We start from the raw sequence: 15,259 nt of genomic DNA, 5'->3' as shown, positions 1-15,259 counted from the left end.
TTAGGTTTCTCTTGTTATTTATTTCCTATCACATATTCTCCTTCATAGAACTAATCAAAATCTATATTATTCTATTTAGTTACCTGTGTGATAGTTTGTCTTTCTCACCCTTAGAAATACAAGCTCCATGAGGCTGTGACCTTTCCTGTCTTATCTCTCACAGTTCCTAGAAATTAGTACAGCGCACTACAAAAAAAAAAATGTATTAAGGAGAGCCTGGGCAGCTCAGTCGGTTAAGCATGCGACTCTTGGTTTCAGCTCAGGTCATGATCTCATGGTTTGTGAGATCAAGCTCCATGTCAGGCTCTGTGCTGACAGCATGGAGACTTCTTGGGATTCCCTCTCTCCCTCTTTCTCTGCTCCTCCCCTGCTCGCTCGCTCTCTCTCTCTCTCTCTCTCTCTCAAAATAAACTTTTTAAAAAATGTAGTAAATTAATGACTATTTTAAATAGCATTGTTTTTCAGCAACATAAATAACATGTTCCTGGTAGAAAAAAATGGAAAATAAGTAAGAAGGAAATCCTATCACACTCTGTTAAACACTGTCAACATTTTGGTGTATATTCAAAGAGTGTTTTCAGATAAAAATTGGTACATTTACTAGTCTAAATATACAATCACGACTTAAAAAAAAAATCTCCACTGGATAGAGTAGAACTTGTTATTTCTTGAAACAAATAATAAAGCAGAATTTGGTGATATAGCAAACCCAGTTAGGAAAAGTGTTGAAAACTTACAGGTAACATGTGAGTCTTTAGCCCTTACAGAGGAGTTCGAGTTTTTCAAGGTTAGTACATTCAATTAAACACAAATATGTAAAACTAGGGGAAGTTCTTGACTTAGACAAAAGAAAGAAATAGGAAACTTACTTTGGCAACCCCAATACAGAGTTCTAACTCCTGCCAATACCACCGACTCAACACACAAGGCACTGCTTGAGCACCTGCCTGGGGAAGAGCCACCTGCTGGCTGCTGGTGGGTGCGGGGGAAGCAGGCAGGGGTCTGATGGTGGACGTGTTGTTGTGCATCCACACCCCACTGTCCTTCTTCTGCTGACAAAACTCTGGCTGTTCTCGAGGGACAGGGCATCTGCCTCTCACTCTCCCACTTTTTTTTTTTTTTTTTTTGCAGAGCAAACTATTTAGTTTATATTACGAAACTGTACCATTAGCACTTTCCTATAGCTGCTGGTAATTACATATACGTAAGACAGAGCAAATGTCAATTGTCTTTATCAAAGAATAGTGTTATTTAATACTCTTGGTTTTGTTACCAGTTTTATTGAGAACAGTTGACATAATATCACTGTATACGTTGAAGGCACAGAGCATGCTGGTTTGATCCACACATACTGTGAAATGATTACAATAGGTTCAGCTAACATCCATTTTCTCACGTAGATACAATAAAAAGAAAAGAAAGAAGAAAAGAATAAAGGACAAAAAAATTCTTCTTGTGATGAAAACTCTTCAGATTTATTTTCTCAACAACTGCCCTATGTATCATATACAGCAATGTTAGCTATGGTCATCATGTTGTACGTTACATCCCTAGTACCTGTTATCTTATAACTGAAGTCTGTACCCTTTTTTTTTTTTTTAAGTAGGCTTCATATCCAGTGTTGAGCCCAATGTGGGGCTTCAACTCATGACCCTGATCAAGACCTGAGCTGAGATTAAGTGTCAGACGCTTGACTGACTGAGCCACCCAGGCACCCCTGAAGTTTACACCTTTTGACCATTTTCCATTTAAATGTTTCCAGTGAAGCTGACTCTTCTCCAGGTTCCAGGGTACAGCCAGCACCGGGCCTCAGATCTACCTGATCAGAGTAATGGATTCAGAGATGCAAAAGCCTGCACATCAATGCAACCAAGATTAATCCTGGGACCTGTTCTTAAGCTCTGAGGATAGATGCCTCGAAGTCTAAGGGCCACATGAAAAGTGTACCTGGAAGTAATGCCAACACACAGAGAGAGCCAAGATATGGCAAGAAAGAGAGACGGGGTCCTAACAACACAGTTTGTGCTCCTGGATCAGCAACACCTACTCCTGAACTTGTCAGTTCCATAAGCAACATATTCTCTCTCTCTCTTTTGTTTAGGCCAGTTTGAACTGGGTTTCTGTCACTTGCAACCAAAAGAAACTCAAACTGATACAGGCCTCCTATGAGTTAGGTGGAGTCCCTGGTCTCTATGCCACCTACCCAAAGTGTAATATGTGGTAAATGGATTCTTATTATTTCAAATTAACAACTGATTTTGGATTATAAACAAGACAGTATAACAAACATATAGCACCAAAGGCAAATTTCATTTACTTTGCTTTTGCACATGATTTCGCATTCTATTTAATGTAAGGAAGTACTTCTTACATGATGCCCTGCATATAGGAGATATGTTGAAATTATCCGTTAGATGAAATACATGACGAGAAATGCTCTTAAATCTTGTCCTAAAATATTTCCCCCATTGCATCAGTCTGTACAACTTTGCCCTGTTTCCTCCTAGGTATAGACACAGAAATCACCCCCCTTGGCTGGTGCCTGAGAGGGCTTCTCCCACTCTCTATCACTCGTTCTTCCTGGAGGAAGAGAATATCTGCTTGAATATGTCAATAAATATAAACAGAGGTGAAGAGAATATGAAAGACCTTCCATACACTAAGTAGGTAATAACACTTTAAAAAATGCACTGTAGATAAGCTGTTCCCCTTTTACATTCACACTTCTTCCAAAGCTTTTCCATTGATAGAACCTCACTTTAACCTTGTGCAACCCTATGAGGCCAGAAGACAGAGAAACCACCAGCAGAATAAATAAGCCAGTCAAGATCATACAACTAGAAGGGATGAGACCACTTCTTGGTTGGGTTCCTGAGAATTCATCTAACTCCCGCGACTTGTCCAACAGGACAAATGACAAGGCGAGAGTTCCAGAAGGAAAGTCTCTGGGGAAAAAGGGAAAGTAACTTAGAAGAACATCTTACTCCCATTTTGGAAAAAAATGAAGGACTGTTGATGGCAGCAAGAATGAGAGGGATATCAAACTCAATACCCAAAACACAAATAATCCAGTGAAGAAATGGGCAAAAGACATGAATAGACACTTCTCCAAAGAAGACATCCAGATGGCCAACCGACACATGAGAAAATGCTCAACATCGCTCATCATCAGGGAAATTACAAATCAAAACCACAAGGAGATACCACCTCACACCTGTCAGAATGGCTAACAGTAACAACTCAGGCAACAACAGATGTTGGCGAGGATGCGGAGAAAGACGATCTCTTTTGCATTGTTGGTACGAATGCAAGCTGGTGCAGCCACTCTGGAAAACAGTATGGGGGTTCCTTAAAAAACTAAAAACAGAACTACCCTACGACCCAGCAATTTCACTACTAGGCATTTATCCACAGGATACAGGTGTGCTGTTTTGAAGGGACACATGCACCCCCATGTTTATAGCAGCACTATCAACAATAGCCAAAGTATGGAAAGAGCCCAAATGTCCATCGATGGATGAATGGATAAAGAAGATGTGGTGTGTGTATACACACACACATACACACACATGCACACACACAATGGAGTATTACTCAGCAATCAAAAAGAATGAAATCTTGCCATTTGCAACTACATGGACAGAACTAGAGAGTATTATGCTAAGCGAAATAAGTCAGAGAAAGACAAATATATGACTTCACTCATGAGGACTTTAAGAGACAAAACAGATGAACATAAGGTAAGGGAAACAAAAATAATATAAAAACAGGGAGGGGGACAAAACATAAGAGACTCTTAAATATGGAGAACAAACTGAGGGTTGCTGGAGGGGTGGTGGAAGGGGGGATGGGCTAAATGGGTAAGGGGCATTAAGGAATCTACTCCTGAAATCATTGTTGCACTATATGCTAACTTGAATGTAAATTTTAAAAATTAATTAAATAAAAAAAGTAAACCTCAAAAATAAATAAATGATAAATATTAAAAAATAAACTTCAAAAAAAAAAAAAGAATGAGAGGGAATGGGGCGCCTGGGTAGTTCTGTTGGTTAAGCATCTGACTCTTAGTTTCAGCTCAGGTCATTATCTCACAGTTCGTGGGATCAAACCCTGCATCGGGCTCAGAGCCCAGTTGGGATTCTCCCTCCCCCTCTCTCTCTCAGCCCCTCCCCTGTTCATGTGCTTTCTCTGTCTCTGTTTCTGTCTCAAAAATAAATAAACTTTAAAAATATATTTAAAAATAAAAGTCTTGGGGCGCCTGGGTGGCTCAGTCGGTTAAGCGTCCAACTTCAGCTCAGGTCACGATCTCACGGTCTGTGAGTCCATGAGTTCGAGCCCCGTGTCGGGCTCTGGGCTGATGGCTCAGAGCCTGGAGCCTGCTTCCGATTCTGTGTCTCCCTCTCTCTCTGCCCCTCCCCCGTTCATGCTCTGTCTCTCTCTGTCTCAAAAATAAATAAACGTTAAAAAAAAAAAAAATTTAAAAAAAAAAGTCTTTCATTAAAAAAAAGAATGAGAGGGAATAAAAAGGCGATCAGAAACTTAAGGACAGGGGTGCTTGGGTGGCTCATTTGGTTAAACGTCTGACTCTGAATCTCAGCTCAGGTCTTGATCTCAGAGTTGTGAGTTTAAAAAAAAGAAAGAAAGAAAAAAAAAGAAAGAAAAAAAAAGAAACTTAAGCATAAAATGAAGTTGGATAGGAAAGGAATTAAAATCTAGTGCCTGATCTGACTCTGCAAAAATGAACTGAGTTTATTATAAAGTTGTGATAATAGAAACACTATTTATTAATTCAATTAAAAACGATGGTATAGGGACACCTGGGTGGCTCAGTCGCTTGAGTGTCCAACTTCAGCTCAGGTCATGATCTCATGGTTTGGGGACTGGAGCCCCACAGCCCTACATCAGGCTCCACACTGACAGCTTGGGATTCCCTCTCTCTGCCTCTCTTTCTGCCCCTCCCCCACTTGTTCTCTCACTGCCTCTCTCTCTCAAAAATAAAGATTAAAAAAATTAAACAAAAAAACAGTGGTAAAAGAGGAGAATGGGGAGAAAGGAGTCGTATGAAAGCAAAATCCTTAGCTGTAACAATAGGAAGCCGACAGTTTCTAAAATTAATATACAAAGAAATAAAATAATATATGTATTATGTGGAAATATAAAGTGGAATACCAGAGAAAACAGCTCTGAGATTTAAAGTGATCTCCTGGGGTCAGGACTGGGGAATGAGGTGGTAGAGGAAAACAGTGTTATCTTCCCCAATAAGACCTCCAGTACTATTTAACTTTTCCAACACCGTAGGTGACGGGAACAAATTTTAACTGAATTCAAGAAGAAGAAAAATGGAACCAATAAAGTCATTTGTGGGTCTGGACTTCCAATTTGTAGTTTAGCTCCATCTGCTGAGCTACACGGCTTTTCAGAAATCTGCTGCTGCTCTCATTCAAATGGAACCTTCACAAATTCCTGATTGGCCTCTTAGGAATTATTCCCTTTGGGCTACCGTGAGAGCCCTCAAGTCTTGAAGGGGGGATCCAAGAGAAAGGAATAATGTTCACCTAGTGCCTCCCCAGGAACCAGGAGCCTAGGAATCGTAGGGTGCACGTATGGTACCCACTTTGCTGAGAAGGAAACTGAGGTCTCATTGCTAAGAGGCAGCAGCCCAAAGATTTCAAAACTGGCCTGTCCGTCTCCCAAGTCAACACTCCCACTCACTCGGCCACACTCATCAGCAGACTTACTACAAATTCTCTGAATATCGACTCTTTAGTCTGTTCAAGGCAAACTATGCTCTGTCCCCAGCTCTCTTGTCCAGCCTCATCTCTAACCATTTCCCAACATTCACTCCACTAAAACGGACTAGGATTCCCAGCTCTACACCACTCATGTGTACGTTGTTCTGTCTGCCGCAAATGTTTCTCCTCGCCTGTCAAAATCCTTCACCCAGGGGGAAAGGCTTATGCTACAGTGCTCACTGGGGGAAAAACAACACACAAAGTATATACTCAATGTATATACTTACCTTAAAAAATACAGGTACACACACACACAGGAAAAAAAAACTGGAAGGAAAAGAGGAGGGAGCATAAGACAAGCTGCCAGGCGGCAGACACCCTCCACAAACACCGTCCCACCAGACCCCCAGTGGGGTATGTGTGATATTCCTTGGGCACTCCTGGCTGCCCAACAAAGGAAAGGGGAAAAACAAATGGTTAACTGATAGAGATCATAGTCCGGCAGGACCTAAGTCTCCAGCTATTCACAAGTAATTTAGTAAATCACAAGAAAAAGGCAATCTCATCAATAGCCTAATCTCCAGAAACCTATAAACTCCATTTCCTAGAGCCCCAACATCATCCCTCCATAGTGATGTGGGAAACAAAGGCAGAAGGAAATGGCAGATAGAACTCAATTTCCTTATAACCTGCAGCCTATTGAGAGATACTTCAGGCAGGCAGAGTAAAACTTTTCTCCAGGAACTCCCTATGTCTTAATGCTAATACTTTGCTAGAGGCAAAACAACCCTAGCTTGACAATAGCTAGGCCTCCACTACCCTGGGAGTCTTAAGACGTCTTCAAGAATTCTTTCTTGGTCGTCAGCTATGGACCACCCCATCATCACCCCAAAAACCTCATCAGAAAATACTAATAGTCATCTCTTGTGGTGAGTTCACTGGTAAATCATTTTGTTTTGTATTTGTGTATATCGGGATGCCTGGGGGGCTCAGTTGGTTAAGCGTCCAACTTCGGCTCAGGTCATGATCTCACAGTCTGTGAGTTCGAGCCCCGCGCCAGGCTCTGTGCTGACAGCTCAGAGCCTGAAGCGTGCTTCAGATTCTGTGTCTCCTTCTCTCTCTGCCTCTCCCCCACTTGTGCTCTCTGTCTCTCAAAAATAAATGAATGTAAAAAAAATTTATATTTGTGTATATCTTTCCAATTTTCAGTAACCTGTATATGTATTACTTTTATAATCAGAGACAATTTTTTTTAAAAATTTTAATTCACCTAAATTTCAAAGTTCTGCACATATATTGGCTCTTTCAGAAAAGCTTCCTCGATGTTGTCATCTTTCCCTTCATCCCGGGAAAGGGCTAAGGCAATTTTCACATTCCATCCTGTAATGAAATCGTGTACTTGTTCTCTCAGCCTCACCCTTAACGAAGCTGCAAGGTCCCTGAAGACAGCAACCTTATCTTATTCATCTTTGCATTCCCTACTGCTCCTCACAGAATTAGCATTTTAAAATAATATTTAGAAGTGAGTTGCCCTTTCGAAATTCCTCCTTTGAATCACACCCGATAGGAACGGTAAAACAGCAAACAAACTCAAGCCCTAAATGTTCACATATTTGGTGGTTTGAGGAATAAGTAAATAAGTGGGTAAATATCAGCATTCCACACATAGCGAGGGGCTCTAGGAGCCAAATTATGGTATTAATATCAAGTAGTTTCTTACATACTTTCCTGAGGGCAGAGGAAATGACTAAATGGAAGACTTGCTTCCAGGCTGACTGCTGAAAAGCCAGGGAGGCAGCCTCAGGGCAGCCCCTCCACACACAGCAGCACCGCTGGCGCTCGTCTGCCCCCTTCTGGCCAAAACTCACACGCCACGGTCTCAATGAAATTAAAAAAGAAGAAAAAATTTTTAACGGCACAAACAGGTATCCAACTTTTTATTTATTTTTTTATGTTTATTTATTTTTGAGAGAGAGAGAGAGAGAGAGAGAGAGAGAGAGAGAGAGAACAAGCATGTGTCAGGGAGGGAAGACAGAGAGACGGAGACACAATCCGAAGCAGGCTCCAGGCTTCTGAGCTTTCAGCACAGAGCCAGATACGGGGCTAGAACTCACCAGCTGTGACTCATGACCTGAGTCAAAGTCGGACACTTAATCGACTGAGCCCCCCAGGTGCCCCAGGTATCCAACCTTTTAAATCTGCTGAGAAGGAAAATCTGTGACAGCAACTATTGTGACGATAACCCAGCTGGACTTGGGAAATACGTCAGTGGAACTCACTTTGTTGGGCGGGAATCTAGGAGTCAGAAGATGGCCATTTGCCCTTAAAATGCTTATTATTTATTTTCCTAAGATCCCTGAGATAAATGAATCTTCCTACTACGTGTAAAACTGTGTTATAAAAAGTTGCTTCAATTTAACTGAATTCATCGGTTGGCTGTCGTAAAATAAACCAGGCATGTGAACTTGTCACTCGGAGCAGAGAGATGGAAAGGGGGAACATGCCGGAGATGTACTAATTTAGCAGATCTCCCTTTAAAAACTGTCAGGAAAAAAACCACCTTGGCCTTCCATGAAAGATCACTGAGGAAAGAGCACATTACCTTGGGGGGGGAGGGGAACATTCCCGATGCTCACCAAAATTCACTACCCAGAGAAAAACCCAACACCATTCCAGATGTGTTGAGGCCAGGAGAAAATGTGCACTGTGGAACTTCAGAGAAAGCGTCAGATACTCAGTCACATTGGTCCAAGGTGAGTGGGGGTGTGGGAGCACTCGGGATGCCAGCGTGGAGCAGCTGAGCAATGGCGGGAAGAGGAGAAGACAGGGACCAAAGGGGGTTCTGCGCCAGGCTAGGGGAGGAGGCTTACTTCCACCTCAGCCCAGCAGTGGCTGAAAAGTGCCATTTCCCCCTTCTGAATCCATCCTGCCCACAAAGGACGGGTCTGGAATCAAGCCTGATCTAAATCTGTGAACAAAAGCAGTCAAAACTAGCTTGCCCCACTACCAAAGCCCATAATCCTGACCCAGAGGGCATCATCCAAACTGGGGCACCATCCAACTCCAAGTAGGAACTCCATCAGAAGGAAAGGAAAACCACTCCCATTCACGGAGCTACCGCCTTCCAAGTCCATTCCTACTTGTCAGGAGCATCCCACCTAACTAGACGTACACCCCACCACATACGTGAGCCCCGTGGGTCTGTGGCCGCAACAAACTCAGGAGAAAACGTGAGGGACAAAACTGCCAGGTGGTGACTTTCCAAACCCAACTCCAGCCCTAGGATTCTGGTAGTGAGAAAAAGACCCCAGACAGAGAACTGACAAATGGGTAAGTCACAAATGAAAAGGCTGGAGAAGAGTACTGAATCCATTCTCTTTAGGAAACTGAAGAGCACAACACAGAATATAGCCTTTAAATCAAGGGCAAGAGGAAAGTTCTCAACCAAATCCAGGTAAACAAGGAGGGGCTTCCAAGGAGATCCCACACACATTATTTTTCAGTAAAGAGCAAGCCTGGAAAACAGTAACCACATATAAACATGAATAAGCAGAAACAAAAACAAATTGAAAAACTCCACAATATGACCTATGTAAAAGTACCACAGGGAGGGGGAAAAAGAAAAGGAACAGAGCCTGCAGAAGGCATATCAAGTGAGCACTTCAAGAACAAGCAGAGAAAGGATAAAAAAGTAGAGGACTGGGGTGCCTGGGTGGCTCAGTGGGTTAAACGTCCAACTTCAGCTCGAGTCATGATCTCACAGTCCTGAGTTCCAGTTCCACATCGGGCTCTGTGCTGACAGCTCACAGCCTGGAGCCTGCTTCAGATTCTGTGTCTCCCTCTCTCTCTGCCCCTCCCCCACTTGTGCTCGGTCTCTATCAAAAATAAATTAAAAAAAAAAAAAAAAATATATATATATATATATATATAAATGGAGAAAGACATGAATCGGCAAATAAAGCTCACACTATGTTCCAGAAAAATATTTTTCCCAAACTGAAAAATAATCTAGTGAAGTAACTAAACTGTAAGGCAAAAGAGAATTGTGTAGCCCAGAAGTCAGCAAATTATGAGCCAGCAGGCCAAATCAGCACTTGGTTTTGTCATAAACGTTGATGGGAACACAGGTTTTGATTATCACACAGGCTTTCACACTACAACTACAGAGTTAAGTATCGATGAAAGAGACCAGATAACCCAGAGAACCCAAAATACTTACTACCTGGCTGGCCCTTTACAGAAAATGCTTGCTGACCTCTATTTTAACTATTCAAGGAAAAGAAACAAAAACAAAAACAAAAAAGCAGGCCAGTCTGATACTTAATCAGCAAAATATAGTTAGCAAAAGATAAAAAAGCAAGGTTTCTTGAATTCTAAAGGAAAAAGTGTGATCCAAAAGCAGTTACTGTTATCTACACGTAAAAGCAATAGAAAGACATTCTTTACTCCATAAACACGGAAGATATACATATAATCCCCGTGCCCTCCCTGAGGGGGAAACATTCTGGTTGAAAATAGACTCCTGGTCATGAAGAGAAGCCTCCAAGAATTAACAAATGGGGAAGACATGGGCTGCAAAGTCTAAGTGAGGACTGAATCCATTTAAACAAGACCTTGAGCATAAATAACCATGGCAATTATTGGTTAGAAAACAGTTACGTAGGGGGAGGAACCAAGATAGTGGAAGAGCATGTAAGTTTTTTGTGTGTCTCGTGTCCATGAAATACTGCCAGACCAACACTAAACCATCCTACACACCTAGAAAACTGACTGGAGGATTAACGCAACAATCTGCACAACCTGAACCACAGAATTCAGCAGGTACGCGGCACGGAGAAGAGAATTTGGGGAGTGAGAAGCCGCTGAGGGTAGGAAACAGCTTTTGCGGGCAGAGAGAGGGCGGAGACTGGGGAGGGGGACAGAATATGGGAAAAGCACCCCTCCCCAAAAGCAGGTAGAGAGAAAGTGGAAAATTGGAAACAGCTGCAGGGACTAAACTAAAAAGGGAGAAAGGAGAGAGGGTTTAAATTCCATTAAGACTATAAACAAGGGGAGCTCAAAGGCTGCAACTCCCCATCTCAATACCTGGCAGTGCTCTGGTGGGAAAGGCGAATCCCCAGGAACAGAGTGGGGTCCGGGAGGTTCTTGGGCCAATGGGAAAAGCGGTTCCACTGCTGTAAGGACATTTGGTAGAGACTATTGAAGCCACCTGGTCTCAGCAGATCCCAGAAAACGGCCACATTCGCTGGTGCTGGAACAAGGTCGTTAAGTGTGAAGCCTGGTGCCAGATGTGAGTTGTGATTTTCCATAATCCCTGAAACGCTGCTGCTACACTCCCTTGCAAACTTTTTCCGGGGCGGGTTAGCACCTGGCCGAAGTCTAGGGGCACCGGCAGCAGGGCGTGGCAAGCGTTCCTGGGCGCAGCCGACATTCAGCCATTGCTTATTCGGCCATTGCTCAGTGAGACCCTCCCACAGAGGGGCGGAGCGGGTCAAAGCCGCAGTCCTTCGGAAGTAAGGGGGAAACAGCCGCATCTGAGACAAAACTCGGGAGAGAGGTACTGCCTGGGTCTTGATCATGTTCACTGAACAGGCGGGGAGTGGAAGAAAGCTGAAGACAGAGGACGGGTGCACAGTTGCTGCTCCGAGAGAACAGTTACCATACTAGAGATTGGGTAGCTGGGTGACGCCATTTTCACCGCTCCCGCGCATGCACATACACACCTACAAGCACTGCAACAATCAACCCCAGTAGGCTAGCAGCGCCAACTAGTGGAAAATGGAGCTGTTACACTGAGCCCCGCCCAACTGGGCGAACCTGCTCTTCAAGAACACAAGTCTCACCGCCTACTTAGTTTATGGACTATAAAGCACTACATAGTCTGACTACTAGGGGAAAATGAAGTAATTTCAGTCCTTTTTCAATGTGTTAGCAGGTCCATCTATTCAATTTTCTTTTTTTTTTCCTCTTTTACACTATTCTTTTTCTGGAATACACAAAGAGGAAAAATTTATTTTTATTTTCAATTTTTATTAAAAATATTTTTATTTTTTTTACTATATTTTTTATTTTTGTGTAAATTTTTTCAAATTCTACCTTAGTTCCATCATTCTATTTTAGTCTACTTCAGTGTATCCAACTTTTCAAATTTTCAAACGATTTCCTTGGTTTTTTTTTTTGTTTCTTTTATTTTTCTTGAATGCAGAAAGTGAAAAACTTCATTTTTATTTTCAATTTCTATTAAAAATATTTTTAATTTTTTACTATATTTTTTGCTTTTATGTAAATTTTTTCAAACTCCATTTTACTTCCATCATTTTATTTTAGTCTACTACAGTGTATTCACTTTTTCAAATTTTCAAACGATTTTTTTCTCTTTTTCATTTCTTTTCTTTTTCTTGGATCAGAAAGATTAAAAACTTCATTTTTATTTTTAATTTTTATTAAAAATATTTCTCTTTAATTTTCCTACTGTATTCTTTACTTTTGTGTACATTTTTTCAAATTCTATTTTACTCCCATCATCTCATTTCAGTCTACTTCAGTGTATTCATTTTTTCAAATTCTCAAATGATTTCCTTTCTCAGCCCCCATTTTTTTCTCTAACCTGTCAAACCACTTTCAACACCCAGACCAAAACACACCTAGGATCTAGCATCATTTATCAGATTTTGTGTGTGTGTGTGTTTAGTTTTTTAATTTTAATTTTTTTAATTTTAATTTTTTCTACCTCTTTAATTTCTTTTCTCCCTTCAAAACGTCAAAATGAAGGAATTCACACCAAAAGAAAGAGCATGAACAAACGACAGCCAGGGATTTAACCAACACAGATACAAGCAAGATATCTGAACCAGAATTTAGAATCATGATAATAATACTAGCTGGAGTTGAAAATAGACTAGAGTCCCTTTCTGCAGAGATAAAAGAAGTAAAAAATAGAATGAAATTAAAAATGTTATAACTGAGCTGCAATCACAGATGGATGTAGCAGCGGCAAGAATGGATGAGGCAGAACAGAAAATCAGCAATATAGAGGACAAACTTATAGAGAATAATGAAGCAGAAAAAAAGAGGGAGATTAAGGCAAAAGAGCACTATTTAAGAATTAGAGAAATCATGGGGTGCCTGGGTGGCTCAGTCGGTTGGGCGTCCAACTTCGGCCCAGGTCATGATCTCGTGGTCTGTGAGCCCGCATCGGGCTCTGTGCTGACAGCTCAGAGCCTGGAGCCTGCTTTGGATTCTGTGTCTCCCTCTCTCTCTGCCCCTCCCCTGTTCATGTTCTGTCTCTCTCTGTCTCAAAATAAATAAAAATGTTAAATAATAATAATAATAATAATAAAAGAATTAGAGAAATCAGTGACTCATAAAAAAGGAACAAAATCAGAATCATAGGGGTCCCAGAAGAGGAGAGAGAAATAGGGGTAGAAGGGTTATGTGAGCAAATCATAGCAGAAAACTTTCCTAACCTGGGGAAAGACACAGACATCAAAATCCAGGAAGCACAGAGGACCCACATTAGATTCAATAAAAACTGACCATCAACAAGGCATATCATAGTCAAATTCACAAAATACTCAGCAAGGAAAGAATCATGAAAGCAGCAAGGGAAAAAAAAGTCCTTAACCTACAAGGGAAGACAGATCAGGGTTGCAGCAGACCTATCCACAGAAACTTGGCAGGCCAGAAAGGAGTGGTGGGATATATTCAATGTGCTGAATCAGATAAATATGCAGCCAAGAATTCTTTATCCAGCAAGGCTATCATTCAAAATAGAAGGAGACATAAAAAGTTTCCCAGACAAACAAAAATTAAAGGAGTTTGTGACCACTAAACCAGCCCTGCAAGAAATTTTAAGGGAGACTTTCTAAGGGGAGAAAAGATGGAAAAGAAAAAAAAATTGTATATATATATAAATACCAAAAGCAACAAAGATTAGAAAGGACCAGAGAACACCACCAGAAACTCCAACTCTACAAGAATCATAATGGCAATAAATTCATATCTTTCAGTACTCACTTGAAACGTCAATGGACTCAACGCTTCAATCAAAAGACATACAGCAACAGAATGGATAAGAAAACAAGATCCATCTATATGCTGTTTACAAGAGACCCACTTTAGACCTAAAGACCCCTTCAGATTGAAAATAAGGGGATGGAGAACCATCTATCATGCTAATGGTCAACAAAAGAAAGCGGGGGGTAGCCATAATTATATCAGACAATCTAGACTTTAAAATATTGTATCAAGAGATGAGGAAAGGCATTATATCATAATTAAGGGGTCTATCTACCAAGAAGACCTAACAATTGTGAGCACCCATATAAATCAATTAATCACAAACATAAAGAAACTCATCGATAGTAATACCATAATAGTAGGAGACTTCAACACCCCACTCACAGCAATGGACAGATCATCTAATCAAAAAATCAACACGGAAACAATGGCTTTGAATGACACACTGGACCAGATGGACTTAACAGATATATTCAGGACATTTCATCCTGAAGCAGCAGAATATATATTCTTTTCCAATGCACATGGAACATTGTCCAGAATACACCATATACTGGGAAACAAATCAGCCCTAAGTAAGTACAAAAAGATCGAGATCATACCATGCATATTTTAAGACCACAATGCTATGAAACTTGAAATCAACCACAAGAAAAAATTTGGAAAGGTAACAAATACTTGGAGACTGAAGAACATCCTACTAAAGAATGAATGGGCTAACTAAGCAGTTAAAGAGGAAATTAAAAAGTATATGGAAGCCAATGAAAATGATAACACCACCACCCAAAACCTCTGGGATGCAGCAAAGGCAGTCATAAGAGGAAAGTATATAGCATAAGAGGAAAGTATACCAGGCCTTCCTAAAGAAGGAAGAAAGATCTCACATACACAACCTAACCTTAAGCCTTAAGGAGCTGGAAAAAAGAACAGCAAATAAAACGCAAAACCAGCAGAAGACAGGAAATAATAAAGATTAGAGCCGAAACTAATGCTATCGAAACCAAAAAAAAACAGTAGAACAGATCAACGAAACCAGAAGCTGGTTCTTTGAAAGAATTAACAAAATTGATAAACCACTAGCCAGCTGGATCCAAAAGAAAAAGGAAGGGACCCAAATAAATAAAATTAAGAATGAAAGAGGAGAGATCACAACCAACACAGCAGAAATAAAAACAATAATAAGAGAATATTATGAGCAATTATATGCCAATAAAATGGGCAATCTGGAAGAAATGGACAAATTCCTAGAAACATATACACTACTGAAACAGGAAGAAATAGAAAATTTGAACAGATCCATAAAAAGTAAGGAAATTGAATTAGTAATAAAAAATCTGCCAAAAAAAAAAGAAAAAGAGTCCAGGGCCAGATCGCTTTCCAGGGGATTTCTACCAACCATTTAAGGAAGAGTTAACACCTATTCTCTTGAAGTTGTTCCAAAAAATAGAAACGGAAGGAAAACTCCCAAACTCTTTCTATGAAGCCAGCATTACCTTGATTCCAAAACC

The 15,259-nt window shown here is 40.9% G+C and overlaps 1 protein-coding gene across 1 annotated transcript in view; it reads right to left on the bottom strand.

The window, feature by feature from the left end:
* Nucleotides 1-15,259, bottom strand: part of COG7 (component of oligomeric golgi complex 7) — an 86,095-nt gene that overhangs the window by 56,810 nt on the left and 14,026 nt on the right. The window lies entirely within an intron of this gene.

Source organism: Panthera onca, chromosome E3 (genome assembly GCF_046562875.1).
Source record: "Panthera onca isolate mPanOnc1 chromosome E3, mPanOnc1 haplotype 2, whole genome shotgun sequence".
In the NCBI taxonomy this organism is placed as follows: domain Eukaryota; kingdom Metazoa; phylum Chordata; class Mammalia; order Carnivora; family Felidae; genus Panthera; species Panthera onca.
This window is presented reverse-complemented; position numbering and strand designations above follow the sequence as displayed.